Here is an 11,744-nt window from a genome sequence, read left to right as displayed (position 1 = left end):
GACCTGCTTCCAAGGAGAAACCTTTGAATCCACTTGCCCTGGGCCTAGCTGAAGGAAGGAGGAACAAAAGGAAGTGTATAAGCATTATCCAAGGCAGTTGCCTCCTCAGGCGATGCCTTATCTGCCAATGACTTTCCTCTGTTTGCTTGAATCTTGCCCTTCACTTGGAAGGTGAAGCCCCCAGTAGAATAATGCAATCCTGTCTTCATCTGTCCAATGAGCCGACTCTGGTAGTTATCTCCTCTGCCTCTTACCCATTGACTGCTCCCCCTCCACAAATGTACTGTAATAGCTCTCACCTAACATTCCTTGACCCCACTATCTCCTCCACCTCCTGCCCTATTTCTCAGCTTGATCACTGCCTCCTCCTTGAATCCACCTGGCCAGTGAATGGCACACTCTTCTGGTTTCCTTCCTCGTTCTCTGGCAGCTCCGTGGTCTCCTTAATGACTCTTATCCCTTACCAGATTAAATGTTTGAGCACCGTCCTGCCCCCTCAGTCTTTGGGTCTTCTCTCTTTTCTTCACACTTCCTCTCTCAGAGATCTCATCCACGCTCATGGCCTTGTATTCTATCTACATCATGAAGACTTTCAAATCTCCAGCTCTGACATTCCTCTGGGACTCCAGACTAGAATAACTAGGTGGCTACTTGACATCTTCACTTGAAAGCCTGCTGGGCAGCTCCATCATAGAATGTCTAAGACCAAATGTGATTTCCTGTCACCTGCTCATGCCAACCTTTTCATCTCAGTGAAGGGTAGCTCCATGAACTTGGCTTCTCAGGCCAAAGCCTTAGAGTCACACTAGACTCTTTCTATCCCCCTCCCACATTTATTGGTCGATTCTCCTAAATCTCTTTTACATATACCCTTTGAATTGAAGTGTATTGAACATATAGTAAAATGCACAAATCCTAAGGATACAGAGTAACACACCTCCACAAAGTGAACACACTCACAGAACTCTGATCAATGGAAAATGACCAGCACCCCACGTCCTCGCCAGCCACTCTTCTCCTCCCTTGGGTCCTCACCATCCTTATTTCTATTTTGGAACTTCATGAAAAGCAAATCTTACAGAATATACTCTTTGGAGATTGGCTTCTTTGGTTCAAGATTATATTTTTGAGTCATCTATGATATAGGAAATGGTGGGGTTCAGAGTTGACAGCTAAGAAAGAATTCTTAACACATCTTTGGTGCAAAAGGTCTTTTATTAAAGCACAGGACCTGTGGGCAGAAAGAGCTGCACCAGGGTTGAGCCTGATTCTATACTTTCAAGTTGGGAGGGGGTCAGGGACAGCATAAGTCCTAAGGAATTTTGGATGCAGGTCTCCAGGACTTTGAGGGGGCTAGCTAGTGTTAGGAAAAGATCACTTATTACTGTCTAATAAAACCTTAGTTGTGAGACCCTTCAGATGAATCAGTGGGCCATATGCTTGGAGGATGGTTGTTAACATATATCTTGGGGAAGGGCATCTGGGTGGCTCAGTCAGTTGAGGGGCCTAGTCTTGATTTCAACTCAGGTCATGATCTCAGGGTCCTGGGAATCGAGCCTGGCATCAGGCTCCATGCTCAGCAGGGAGTCTGCTTGTCCCTCTCCCTCTGCTCCCCCCCCACCCCCCACCCCCCACACCCACTGATGCTCTCTCTCTAAAATAAATAAATAGGGCAGCCCCGGTGGCTCAGCTGTTTAGCGCCAACTTCAGCTTGGGGTGTGATCCTGAAGACCCGGGATCGAGTCCCACCTCGGGCTCCCTGCATGGAGCCTGCTTCTCCCACCGCCTGTGTCTCTGCCTCTCTCTCTGTGTGTCTGTCATGAATGAATAAATAAAATCTTTAAAAATAAATAAATAAATAAATAAATAAATAAATAAATAAATAAATAAAATAAATCTTTAGGACACATATATTCTGTCAAGTAGAGATGAAAGAAATTTCTAAAGGCATTTTTATATGATAAAGCAAATTTATAGGATCCCGGGGGATCAAGATAATGTTAAGCTAAGATCATCTTTTGCTCTTAGTGAAGTTTAACATGGAGGCAGCTGAGTGCCTAGAGGAAGGTCACTCTGCCTATTCTAAGGACTTGCCAATGGGCTGTAAGTAGTAAGGAAATTTAATGTTTTCTTTTGCCTTTGTTTCCCACATTAATCTAAATTGCATTTCTAGTACATTTGTCCTTGTGGCCATATAGGATTAACTGTGTGAGTGTGTCACAATTCATTTCACTGCTGTGAGTAATTAGAGTTGTCACGTGTTTCTGGCTATTATGAATTGTACTGCTATGGACAGTCTTCCTCCCCACCCAGTTTTAGTGAGAAATACTTGCCATGCATCATTGTATACGTTTATTTCTTTCTATTTTTTTATTTCTTAAAGATTTTATTTATTCACAACAGACACACACAGAGAGAGAGGGAGGCAGAGACACAGGCAGAGGGAGAAGCAGGCTTCATGCAGGGAGCCCGACGTGGGACTCGATCCCCGGTCTCCAGGATCAGGCCCCGGGCCAAAGGCGGCGCTAAACCGCTGAGCCACCAGGGCTGGCCACTGTATATGTTTAAGGTGCACAGCATGATGATTTGATTGATGTATTTTGTGAAATGATTGTCACAATAGGATTAGTTATGAACTATCATCTCGTATAGATACAACAAAAGGAAAGGAGGGACGCCTGGGTGGCTCAGCGGTTGAGTGTCTGCCTTTGGCTCAGGGTGTGATCCTGGGTCCTGCAATCGAGTCCTGCATCAGGCTCCCTCTTAGAAGCCTGCTTCTCTCTGCCTATGTCTCTGCCCTCCCCACCCCACCCCCCTCATGAGTAAATAAATAAATCTTAAAAAAAAAAAAAGAAAGAAAGAAAGAAAGAAAGAAAGAAGGAAAACTATCTGTCTTTGTGATGAAAACTCTTAGGATCTATTCTGTTAATCACTTTACTATGTACGGTACAGCAGTATGGGTATTTTTGTCACTGTCTTTTGGTACATATTGGTGTATATTTCTGCTGAATGTGTGTGTGCGGGGGAATAGAATTCTGCCCGACATGAGAGTTCTGCTTGCTTCACAACCTTCTCAACATTTTAAACATTTTAATGAGTGGTCAGAGGGGCCTCATTGTAGTTCTACGATTTTCCTAATGCCAAATGAGGTTGAGCACATTTTAATGTGTTTATTGGCCATTTGGGTTTCATTTTCTGTGAAAAGTATTTTGATGATTTAAATATCTCTTGCTTTGGAAGAGCTATTTTTGGAAGAGCTGCTTTCCACCTCCACAGCCAGCCCCTTTGACCAACTTGATACCAGCTTTTCTATTGATCCCTCTGTCACTATACCCATTGGCCCTCCCAGTCTCAGCACAGCTGGGTCAAAGATTGTAAATGCCTAAGCTTGGGAACGGTGCCAAACTATTTTCCAAAATGGTAGCATAAGTTTACATTCTGATCGGGAATATATGAGAGATCCCATAGATGCATATCTTCTCTCCCTCTCTGACCCTTGGTATGGTTAGATTTCTTATTTTTAGCTGGAGTGTGAAGTAATATCTTGTTGTGGTCCTGAGTTGCATTTCCTGATCACTAATGGTAAAACATGTCTTTATTTGTAGGCATTTCCTCTGCTGTGAAAAGTTCATTCTTAATTTTTGTCATTTCTCTATAGTGTTGTTTTTGGGTTTTGCCTAAATTTAAAGACATTGTTCTATGCACTTGTTACTAGTTCTTGGTTGGTTACATATATTGTGACTCTCTTCATATTTAGCTTGTCTTTTCAGGTGTCATTTGATGAACAAAAGCATTCTTAATTTTAAAATAGTCATGCTGGGATCCCTGGGTGGCGCAGCGGTTTGGCGCCTGCCTTTGGCCCAGGGCGCGATCCTGGAGACCCGGGATCGAATCCCACATCGGGCTCCCGGTGCATGGAGCCTGCTTCTCCCTCTGCCTATGTCTCTGCCTCTCTCTCTCTCTCTCTGTGACTATCATAAATAAATAAAAAAATTTAAAAAAAAAAATTTAAAATAGTCATGCTTATTTGTCTTTTATTCAATAGACATAACTTGGTCTGATTTAGGAAACCTCTTCCTCTGTATTTTTCATTAAGAATTTCAAGTTTTGTTTTCATATGTAAGTTCTTGATTCATCTGGATTTTTATAGAGTATGAAGCAGGTTCCACTTTTTTCTTTTAAAATAGATGATCATTCCTCCAGTCCTGCCTGTTTTTCCTACCTAAAGGACATCTGGACACTTTGAATTTTTCCATAAAACTGATCATTAAATCTTTTAGAACTGTTAGGAAACAAGGAAACAAGGCTTTCCCTTTAGACTTTTCCCTGATTCCAATTACCTTAAGTTTGCCCAAATTTGTGGGTGGCTTCATCCCCTCGACTAAACATTTAGTCCTTTGTTAGGTTTACATCACAGAAGCACTGAAATCCAGTCCAATAAAATATGAACCCGCCGTGAAAAAATAAATAAATATAAATAAAATAAAATAGATGATCATCTTTTGCGGTTCCATTTGTTGAACACATCTCCCTCCTCCCCAATGGTGTAACATAGTACTTCTATCATACAACAGCATTCCATACATAGTGGGTCTGACTCAGGGCTTTTCTTCTCTTCAATTTATCTATTTTGGCCAGTGTCATACCATCCTAATTGTTTAGCTCTCATCTCTGAGAGTGCAAGCCTCGTCTTTGCACTTCTATCTTAGAAATGTCTGGGCTATGGATACTTAGGTGTCCCAGCAGTTTAGTGCCTGCCCTTCACCCAGGGCATGGTCTTGGAGTCCCGGGATTGAGTTCCACATCAGGCTCCCTACATGGAGCCTGCTTTTCCCTCTGCCTATGTCTCTGCCTTTCTCTCTGTGTGTCTCTCATGAATAAATAAAGAATATCTTTAAAAAAAAAAAAAAAAAAAAAAGAGGGATCCCTGGGTGGCGCAGTGGTTTGGCGCCTGCCTTTGACCCAGGGCATGATCCTGGAGACCCGGGATCGAATTCCGCATTGGGCTCCCGGTGCATGGAGCCTGCTTCTCCCTCTGCCTGTGTCTCTGCCTCTCTCTCTCTCTCTCTCTCTCTCTCTGTGACTATCATAAATAAATAAAAAAAAATTTAAAAAAATTTAAAAAAAAGAAATGTCTAGGCTATAATTATGCCTTTACCCTTCCATTTACATTTTTTAATCATCTTAACAAATTACAAAATAAGCTCTCTTAAAACACTGCAGTTCATAAAATGTTGAATCCACAGTTCATTTTGAGCAAACACATATATGAATAAAAATGAAAGAAAGCAAAAATGGGTTAAGTTTCCAGGTCATAGTATCTAGCAAAAGAGCAAGAGAGATACCCAAAAGAAAACATGAGGAGGAAAATAAAGGTAAAAGCAGAAATTAATGAAATGGAGATTAGAAAAAGAATAGATCTGATTACTACATTAAAAACAAAGCTAGGATGGCAATCCTTATATTAGACAAATTAGATTTTTTTGAAAAAAAATTTTTTAATTTATTTATTCACAAGAGACACATAGAGAGAGGCAGAGACACAGACAGAAGGAGGAGAAGCAGGCTCCATGCAAGAAACCCGATGTGGGACTCGATCCCAGAACTCTGGGATCACACCCTGAGCCCAAGGCAGATGCTCAAACACTGAGCCACCCAGGCATCCCTAGACAAATTAGATTTTAAACCAAAGACTGTAATATAAGAAGAGGAAGGACACTATATCATAATTAAACGGTCATCCAACTAGAACATCTAACAATTGTAAACATGGGAGCAAACAATTATATAAACCAATTAATAACAATATGAAAGAAATACATTGATAATAGTACAATAATAGTAGGGGGCTTTAATACCCCACTCACTGCAATGATGATCATCTAAGCAGAAGATCAACAAGGAAACAAGGGCTTTGAACAACACGCTGGAACAGATTGACTGCACAGATATATTCAGAATATTCTATCCTAAAGCAACAGGATATACATTCTTCTCAAGTGCACATGGAACATTCTCCAGGATGATCACATACTGGGTCACAAATCAGGCCTCAACCAGTACCAAAAGATCGGGATCATTCCCTGCATATTTTCAGACCACAGTGATTTGAAACTAGAAATTAGTCACAAGACGAAATTTGGAAAGAACTCAAACACATGGAAGCTAAGAATATCCTACTAAAGAATGAATGGGTCAACCATGAAATTAAAGAAGAATTAGCAATATTTCTGGAAACAAATGAAAATGAAAAGACAACTGTTCAAAACCTTTGGGATGCAGCAAAGGCAGTCCTAAGAGGGAAGTATATAACAATACAAACCTTCCTCAAGAAACAAGAAAGGTCTCAAGTACACAACCTAATCTTACACCTAAAGGAGCTGGGGAAAGAATATCAAATAAAGCCTAAACCCAGCAGGCGAAGAGAAATAATAAAGATTACAGCAGAAATCATGGGATGCCTGGGTGGTTCAGTGGTTGGGTGTCTGCCTTTGGCTCGGGGTGTGATCCAGCAGTCCCAGGATCGAGTCCAATGTGGGGCTCCCTGCGTGGAGCCTGCTTTGCTCTCTGCCTGTGTCTCTGCCTCTCTCTGTGTGTCTCTCATGAATAAATAAATAAAATATTTTTAAAAAAAGATAACAGGAGAAATCAATGAAATAGAAACCAAAAGAAGAGTAAGACAGATCAACGAAACTAAGAACTGATTCTTTGAAAGAATTAATAAGATTGACAAACCCCTGGCCAGACTTATCTAAGAGAAAAGACCCAAATAAATAAAATCATGAATGAAAGAGGAGAGATCACAACCAACACTGAAGAAATACAATTATAAGAACATATTATGAGCAACTATAAACCAACAAATTAGACAACCTGAAAGAAATGGACACATTCCTAGAGATGTATAAACTACTAAGACTGAAACAGGAAGATAGACAACCTGAACAGACCCATAATCAGCAAGGAAATTGAAGCATTCACCAAAAATCTCCCAACAAACAAAAGTCCAGGGCCAGATGGCTTCCCAGGGAAATTCTACCAAACATTTAAAGAAGAAAATACCTATTCTTCTGAAGGGGTTTCAAAAAATAGAAATGGAAGGAAAACTTCAAAACTCTTTCTATGAGGCCAGCATTACCTGGATCTCAATAGCAAAGACCCCACCAACAAGGAGAATTTCAGACCAACATGTACATGGATGCAAAAATTCTCACCAAGATATTAGCCAATAGGATCTAAGAATACATTAAAAGGACTATTGACTACAGCCAATTGGGATTTATTCCTGGGCTGCAAGGGTGGTTCAACATCTGCAAATCAATCAATGTGATACACTACACTAATAAAAGAAAGGACAAGAACCATATGATCCTCTCAATAAATGCAGAAAAAGCATTTGACAAAGTACAGCATTCTTTCTTGATTAGAACTCTTCACAGTGCAGGAATAGAGGGAACATACCTCAATATCCTAAAAGTCATATACAAAAATCCCACAGCAAATATCCTTCTCAATGGGGAAAAACTGAGAGCTTTTTGCCTAAGGTCAAGAACATGGCAGGGATGTCTGCTATCACCACTGCTGTTCAACAAAGTACTAGAAGTCCTGGTGCCAGCAATCAGACAACAAAAAGAAATCAAAGGCAACTGAATCGGCAAATAAGTCAAACTCTTGCTCTTTGCAGATGACATGATACTCTAAATGGAACACCCAAAACACTCGACCCCTAGATTCCTAGAACTCATACAGGAATTCAACAAAGTGGCAGGATATAAAATCAATGCACAGAAATCAGTTTCATTTCTATACACTAACAATGAGTCAAAAGAAAGAAATTAAGGAGTCAATCCCATTTACATTGCACTCCAAATCATAAGATACCTAGGAATAAACCTAACCAAAGAGGCAAAGGATCTGTACTCAGAAAACTATAGCACACTCATGAAAGAAACTGAGGAACACACAAAGAAATAGAAAAATGTTCCATGTTCATGGATTGGAAGAACAGATATTGCTAAAATGTCTATAATACCTAGAACAATCTATATATTCAATTCAATCCCTATCAACAATGCAATACCATCAACTTATTTCACAGAGTTGGAACAAATAATCCTAAAATTTAATGGAACCAGAAAAGACCTTGAATAGCCAAAGGAATGTTGAAAAAGAAACCCAAAACTGGTGGCATCACAATTCCAGACTTCAAGGTTTATTACAAAGCTGTAATCATCAAGACAGTATGGTACTGGCACAAAAACAGACACACAGATCAGTGGAACAGAATAGAGAACCCAGAAATGGACTCTCAACTCTATGATCAACTAATCTTTGACAAAGCAGGAAAGAATATCCCCTGGAAAAAAGACAGTCTTCTGAATAAATGGTGTTGGGGAAATAGGACAGCCACATGCAGAAGAATGAAACTGGACCAGTTCCTCACACCATATACAAAAATAGACTCAAAATGGATGAAAGATCTAAATGTGAGACAGGAATTCATCAAAATCCTAGAAGAGAACACAGACAGCAAACTTTGTGACCTCAGCTGCAGCAACTTCTCACTAGACACATCTCCAAAAAAAGGGAAACAAAGGCAAAAATAAACTATTGGAACTTCATCAAGATAAAAAGCTTCTGCGCAGCAAAAGAAACAGTTGACAAATCCAAAAGATAGCTGACAGAATGGAAGAAGATATTTGCAAATGACATATCAGACAAAGGGCTAGTATCCAAAATCTATAAAGGGATGCCTGGGTGGCTCAGTGATTGAGCGTCTGCCTTCTGCTCAGGGTGTGATCCTGGAGTCCCGGGATCGAGTCCCACGTCGGGCTCCCTGCATGGAGCGTGCTTTTCCTTCTGCCTGTGTCTCTCTGCCTCTCTCTCTCTCCCTCTGTCTCTCATGAATAAATACATAAAATCTTTTTTAAAAAAATCTATAAAGAACTTATCAGACTCAACACTCAAAGAACAAATAATCCAATGAAGAAATGGGCAGATGACATGAACAGACATTATGAATACATTCTAGTATTATGAAAATACTAGAAATATTTTATTAGAAAATACTGAAAACATTCCATCACATATACCATGAACAGGGGGGATTAGGGAAATCATTAATATAATACATGAGATTAATGGGTTAAAGAAGAAAATTATATGATTATCTCCATAGATGCTGAAAAAAGCCCTTAACAAAACACAGCACAGAATGGAACTGACGTGTCTTCTTAGTATAATAAAATATATTCTTTTTTTTTTAATAAAATATATTCTAAAGCTAGAATTTTACTTAATGGAGAAATACTAAGGTCAGCAATAAACTCAAGAGGCCTGCTACTAGTCAACATTGTACTGGAGGCACTAGACAAAACAGTATCGAAGAGAAATCAATAAGAGGCACAAGAATTAAGGAGAAATGGAATAAGTCTATCCTTTGCAGATGATAGGATTCTATACCTGGAAAGTCTTGAAAGTATTTTGTATTTGTCTTTATTTTTTATTATTTCTGGAGTTCCTCAATTTTTGTATAAACCCAAGCTTTTCTTGGTATCATATTCCTTTTGCCTGAAGAACTTCCTTTCATGTTTCTTATAGCACAAGTCTGCTGGAATTCATTCTCTTGGTTTTTGTTTGTCTAAAATCTCTATTTTTTTATTTTATTTTAAAAGCTGTTCCAACTGGTACTAGAATTTTAGGTTGATAATTTTTTTTCCCTTTTAGTTCTAAGATGGAATTCTTGTTTTTGTTCTTCGGTATGTAATGTATCTTTTTATCTGGCTGCCTTCAAGATTTTCACTTTACCTTTGATTTTCAGCAGTTTTAATATAAGGGGTCTAGATTTTTTTAAAAAAAATGATCCTGTTGATTCTCTGTGTTCTTAGTAATATGGTTTCATATCTTTCATTATTTTTGGAAAATGTTCAACTAACTATTTAAATATTTGTTCTGCTCTGTTATTTCTTCTCCTTCTGGGATATTAATTACATGGATGTTAGACTGATGTTGTACAGCTCGCAAAGACTCCTCTGTTTGTTTGTTTTTACTCTTTGTATTTCAGTTTGGGTAACTTTTACTGACCTATCTTCAAGTTCATTGGTCCTTTCTTTGGATGTGTTTGAGTCTTCCAATGAACTCAGAAAAGTTCGTCATCTCTGTTTTTCAGTCCTAGTATTTCCATGTGACTTTCTTATTGTTTCCATTTCTCTGTTAATTTTAACACTGAAATCTCAGCGCAGCAACCTGCCTATCTTTGAGACACACTCTCTTGGTCCCCTATGTTCCTCATGAGCAAAAGAGCTTCTTCCATTCCCTCCCTTCTGGGTCTCCATGGGTTGACTGCATCCCTCCACTTAGCTCCTGTCAGATAGCCCACTCCTTATGACCATTCCCCCAGGCTCCGGTGATGGCTCCCTCCCCTTGCTCTGTAATGCCTGTGAGTTGCAAGATCACCTTGGTTTGGCACACAGTAGACACTCATATATTTACTGAATGAATGAATGAATGAATGAGAGTACCTGAGACATAAATGTTGGGGGAATGGAGGGTGACAAGCATGGAATTAGGAGTTGAATTAGGACCACTTGGCAAAAGCTCTTGAATGCCTCAGAGCTCCCAGCCAGCAGGCTGGATTGTTTAATTGGAAATAACCACACGGACCTGGGACCAAAGCTAAGCGCTCTAGGTGGACTACAGAGAGCTACAGAGGGCTCCAACAGCTGTTGGGTTGTAAGTCCCCACCTGTGTGGACAAGGCCTCTCGACTTTAGCAGAAGATGAAGGGAACATTTTTGACAGTTTGGTCAGAGCCCAGGATTTCTGTCTGTGCTGCTGGCTTTATGCTGGGCACAGAAGAAAGATGTGGAGTGGTCCTTGCTCTGCTCCTCATTCCCTTGGTGACTTTGAGGAAGCACAGACCCTCTCTGGGCCTTACTTTCTACATCTGGACAATAGAAATGGGGTTAGAGGTATAGGAAAGAACTGACATTAAGGGCCTCTATGAGTTGTCCTATTATTCATACTTATTGAAGAGCTAGCATTTTTGCATTTGTAAAAAAGACTTTATTTATTTATTCATGAGAGACACACAGAGAGAGGCAGAGACATAGGTGGAGAGAGATGCAGGCTCCATGTAAGAAATCCAATGTGGGACTTGATCCTGAGACCCCAGGATCATGCCCTGAGCCAAAGGCAGAAGCTCAACCGCTGAGCCACCCAGGCATCCCAGCATTTTTGCATTTTTGAGTGCCTACTATGAAGTAGGAGATCTATGTGCATTATTTAAGTCTCAAGGCAACCCTATAAGGTTGGTGCTTTGGCGCCGCTAATATACACATGTGAAAACTGACACTTCTACATAATCCTCATAACACTCCTCCAATGTAGATGTTAGCACCATCACAGCTCTGAGATGTGCAGGGACCAAGCTGCGACCTCACAGTTCTTAGGAGGCCAAGTTAAGGTTCAGTTTGGGTCTTTCTTACTCCAGAGCCCCTATGTCACACCCTCTACTCCATGCTTATAACTGGTTCCCTTTCTTGAACAGATCGTGAAATCTTCAAGCTCAGGAATCCTGTGTCCTCAGTATGAGAGAGAATCTAGCACAAAGAAGATAAGAGGAGCATTTTGATGAAACATAGAGATGACGGAAAAGGGAAGGGCGCCTGGGTGGCGGAGTCCATTAAGGATCTAACCCTTGGTTTTCTCATGCAGGTCATGATCTCAGAGATGGAGCCAAGTTGG

Source organism: Vulpes vulpes, chromosome 11 (genome assembly GCF_048418805.1).
Source record: "Vulpes vulpes isolate BD-2025 chromosome 11, VulVul3, whole genome shotgun sequence".
Classification (NCBI taxonomy): domain Eukaryota; kingdom Metazoa; phylum Chordata; class Mammalia; order Carnivora; family Canidae; genus Vulpes; species Vulpes vulpes.
Note: the sequence above shows the minus strand (reverse complement) of the source record.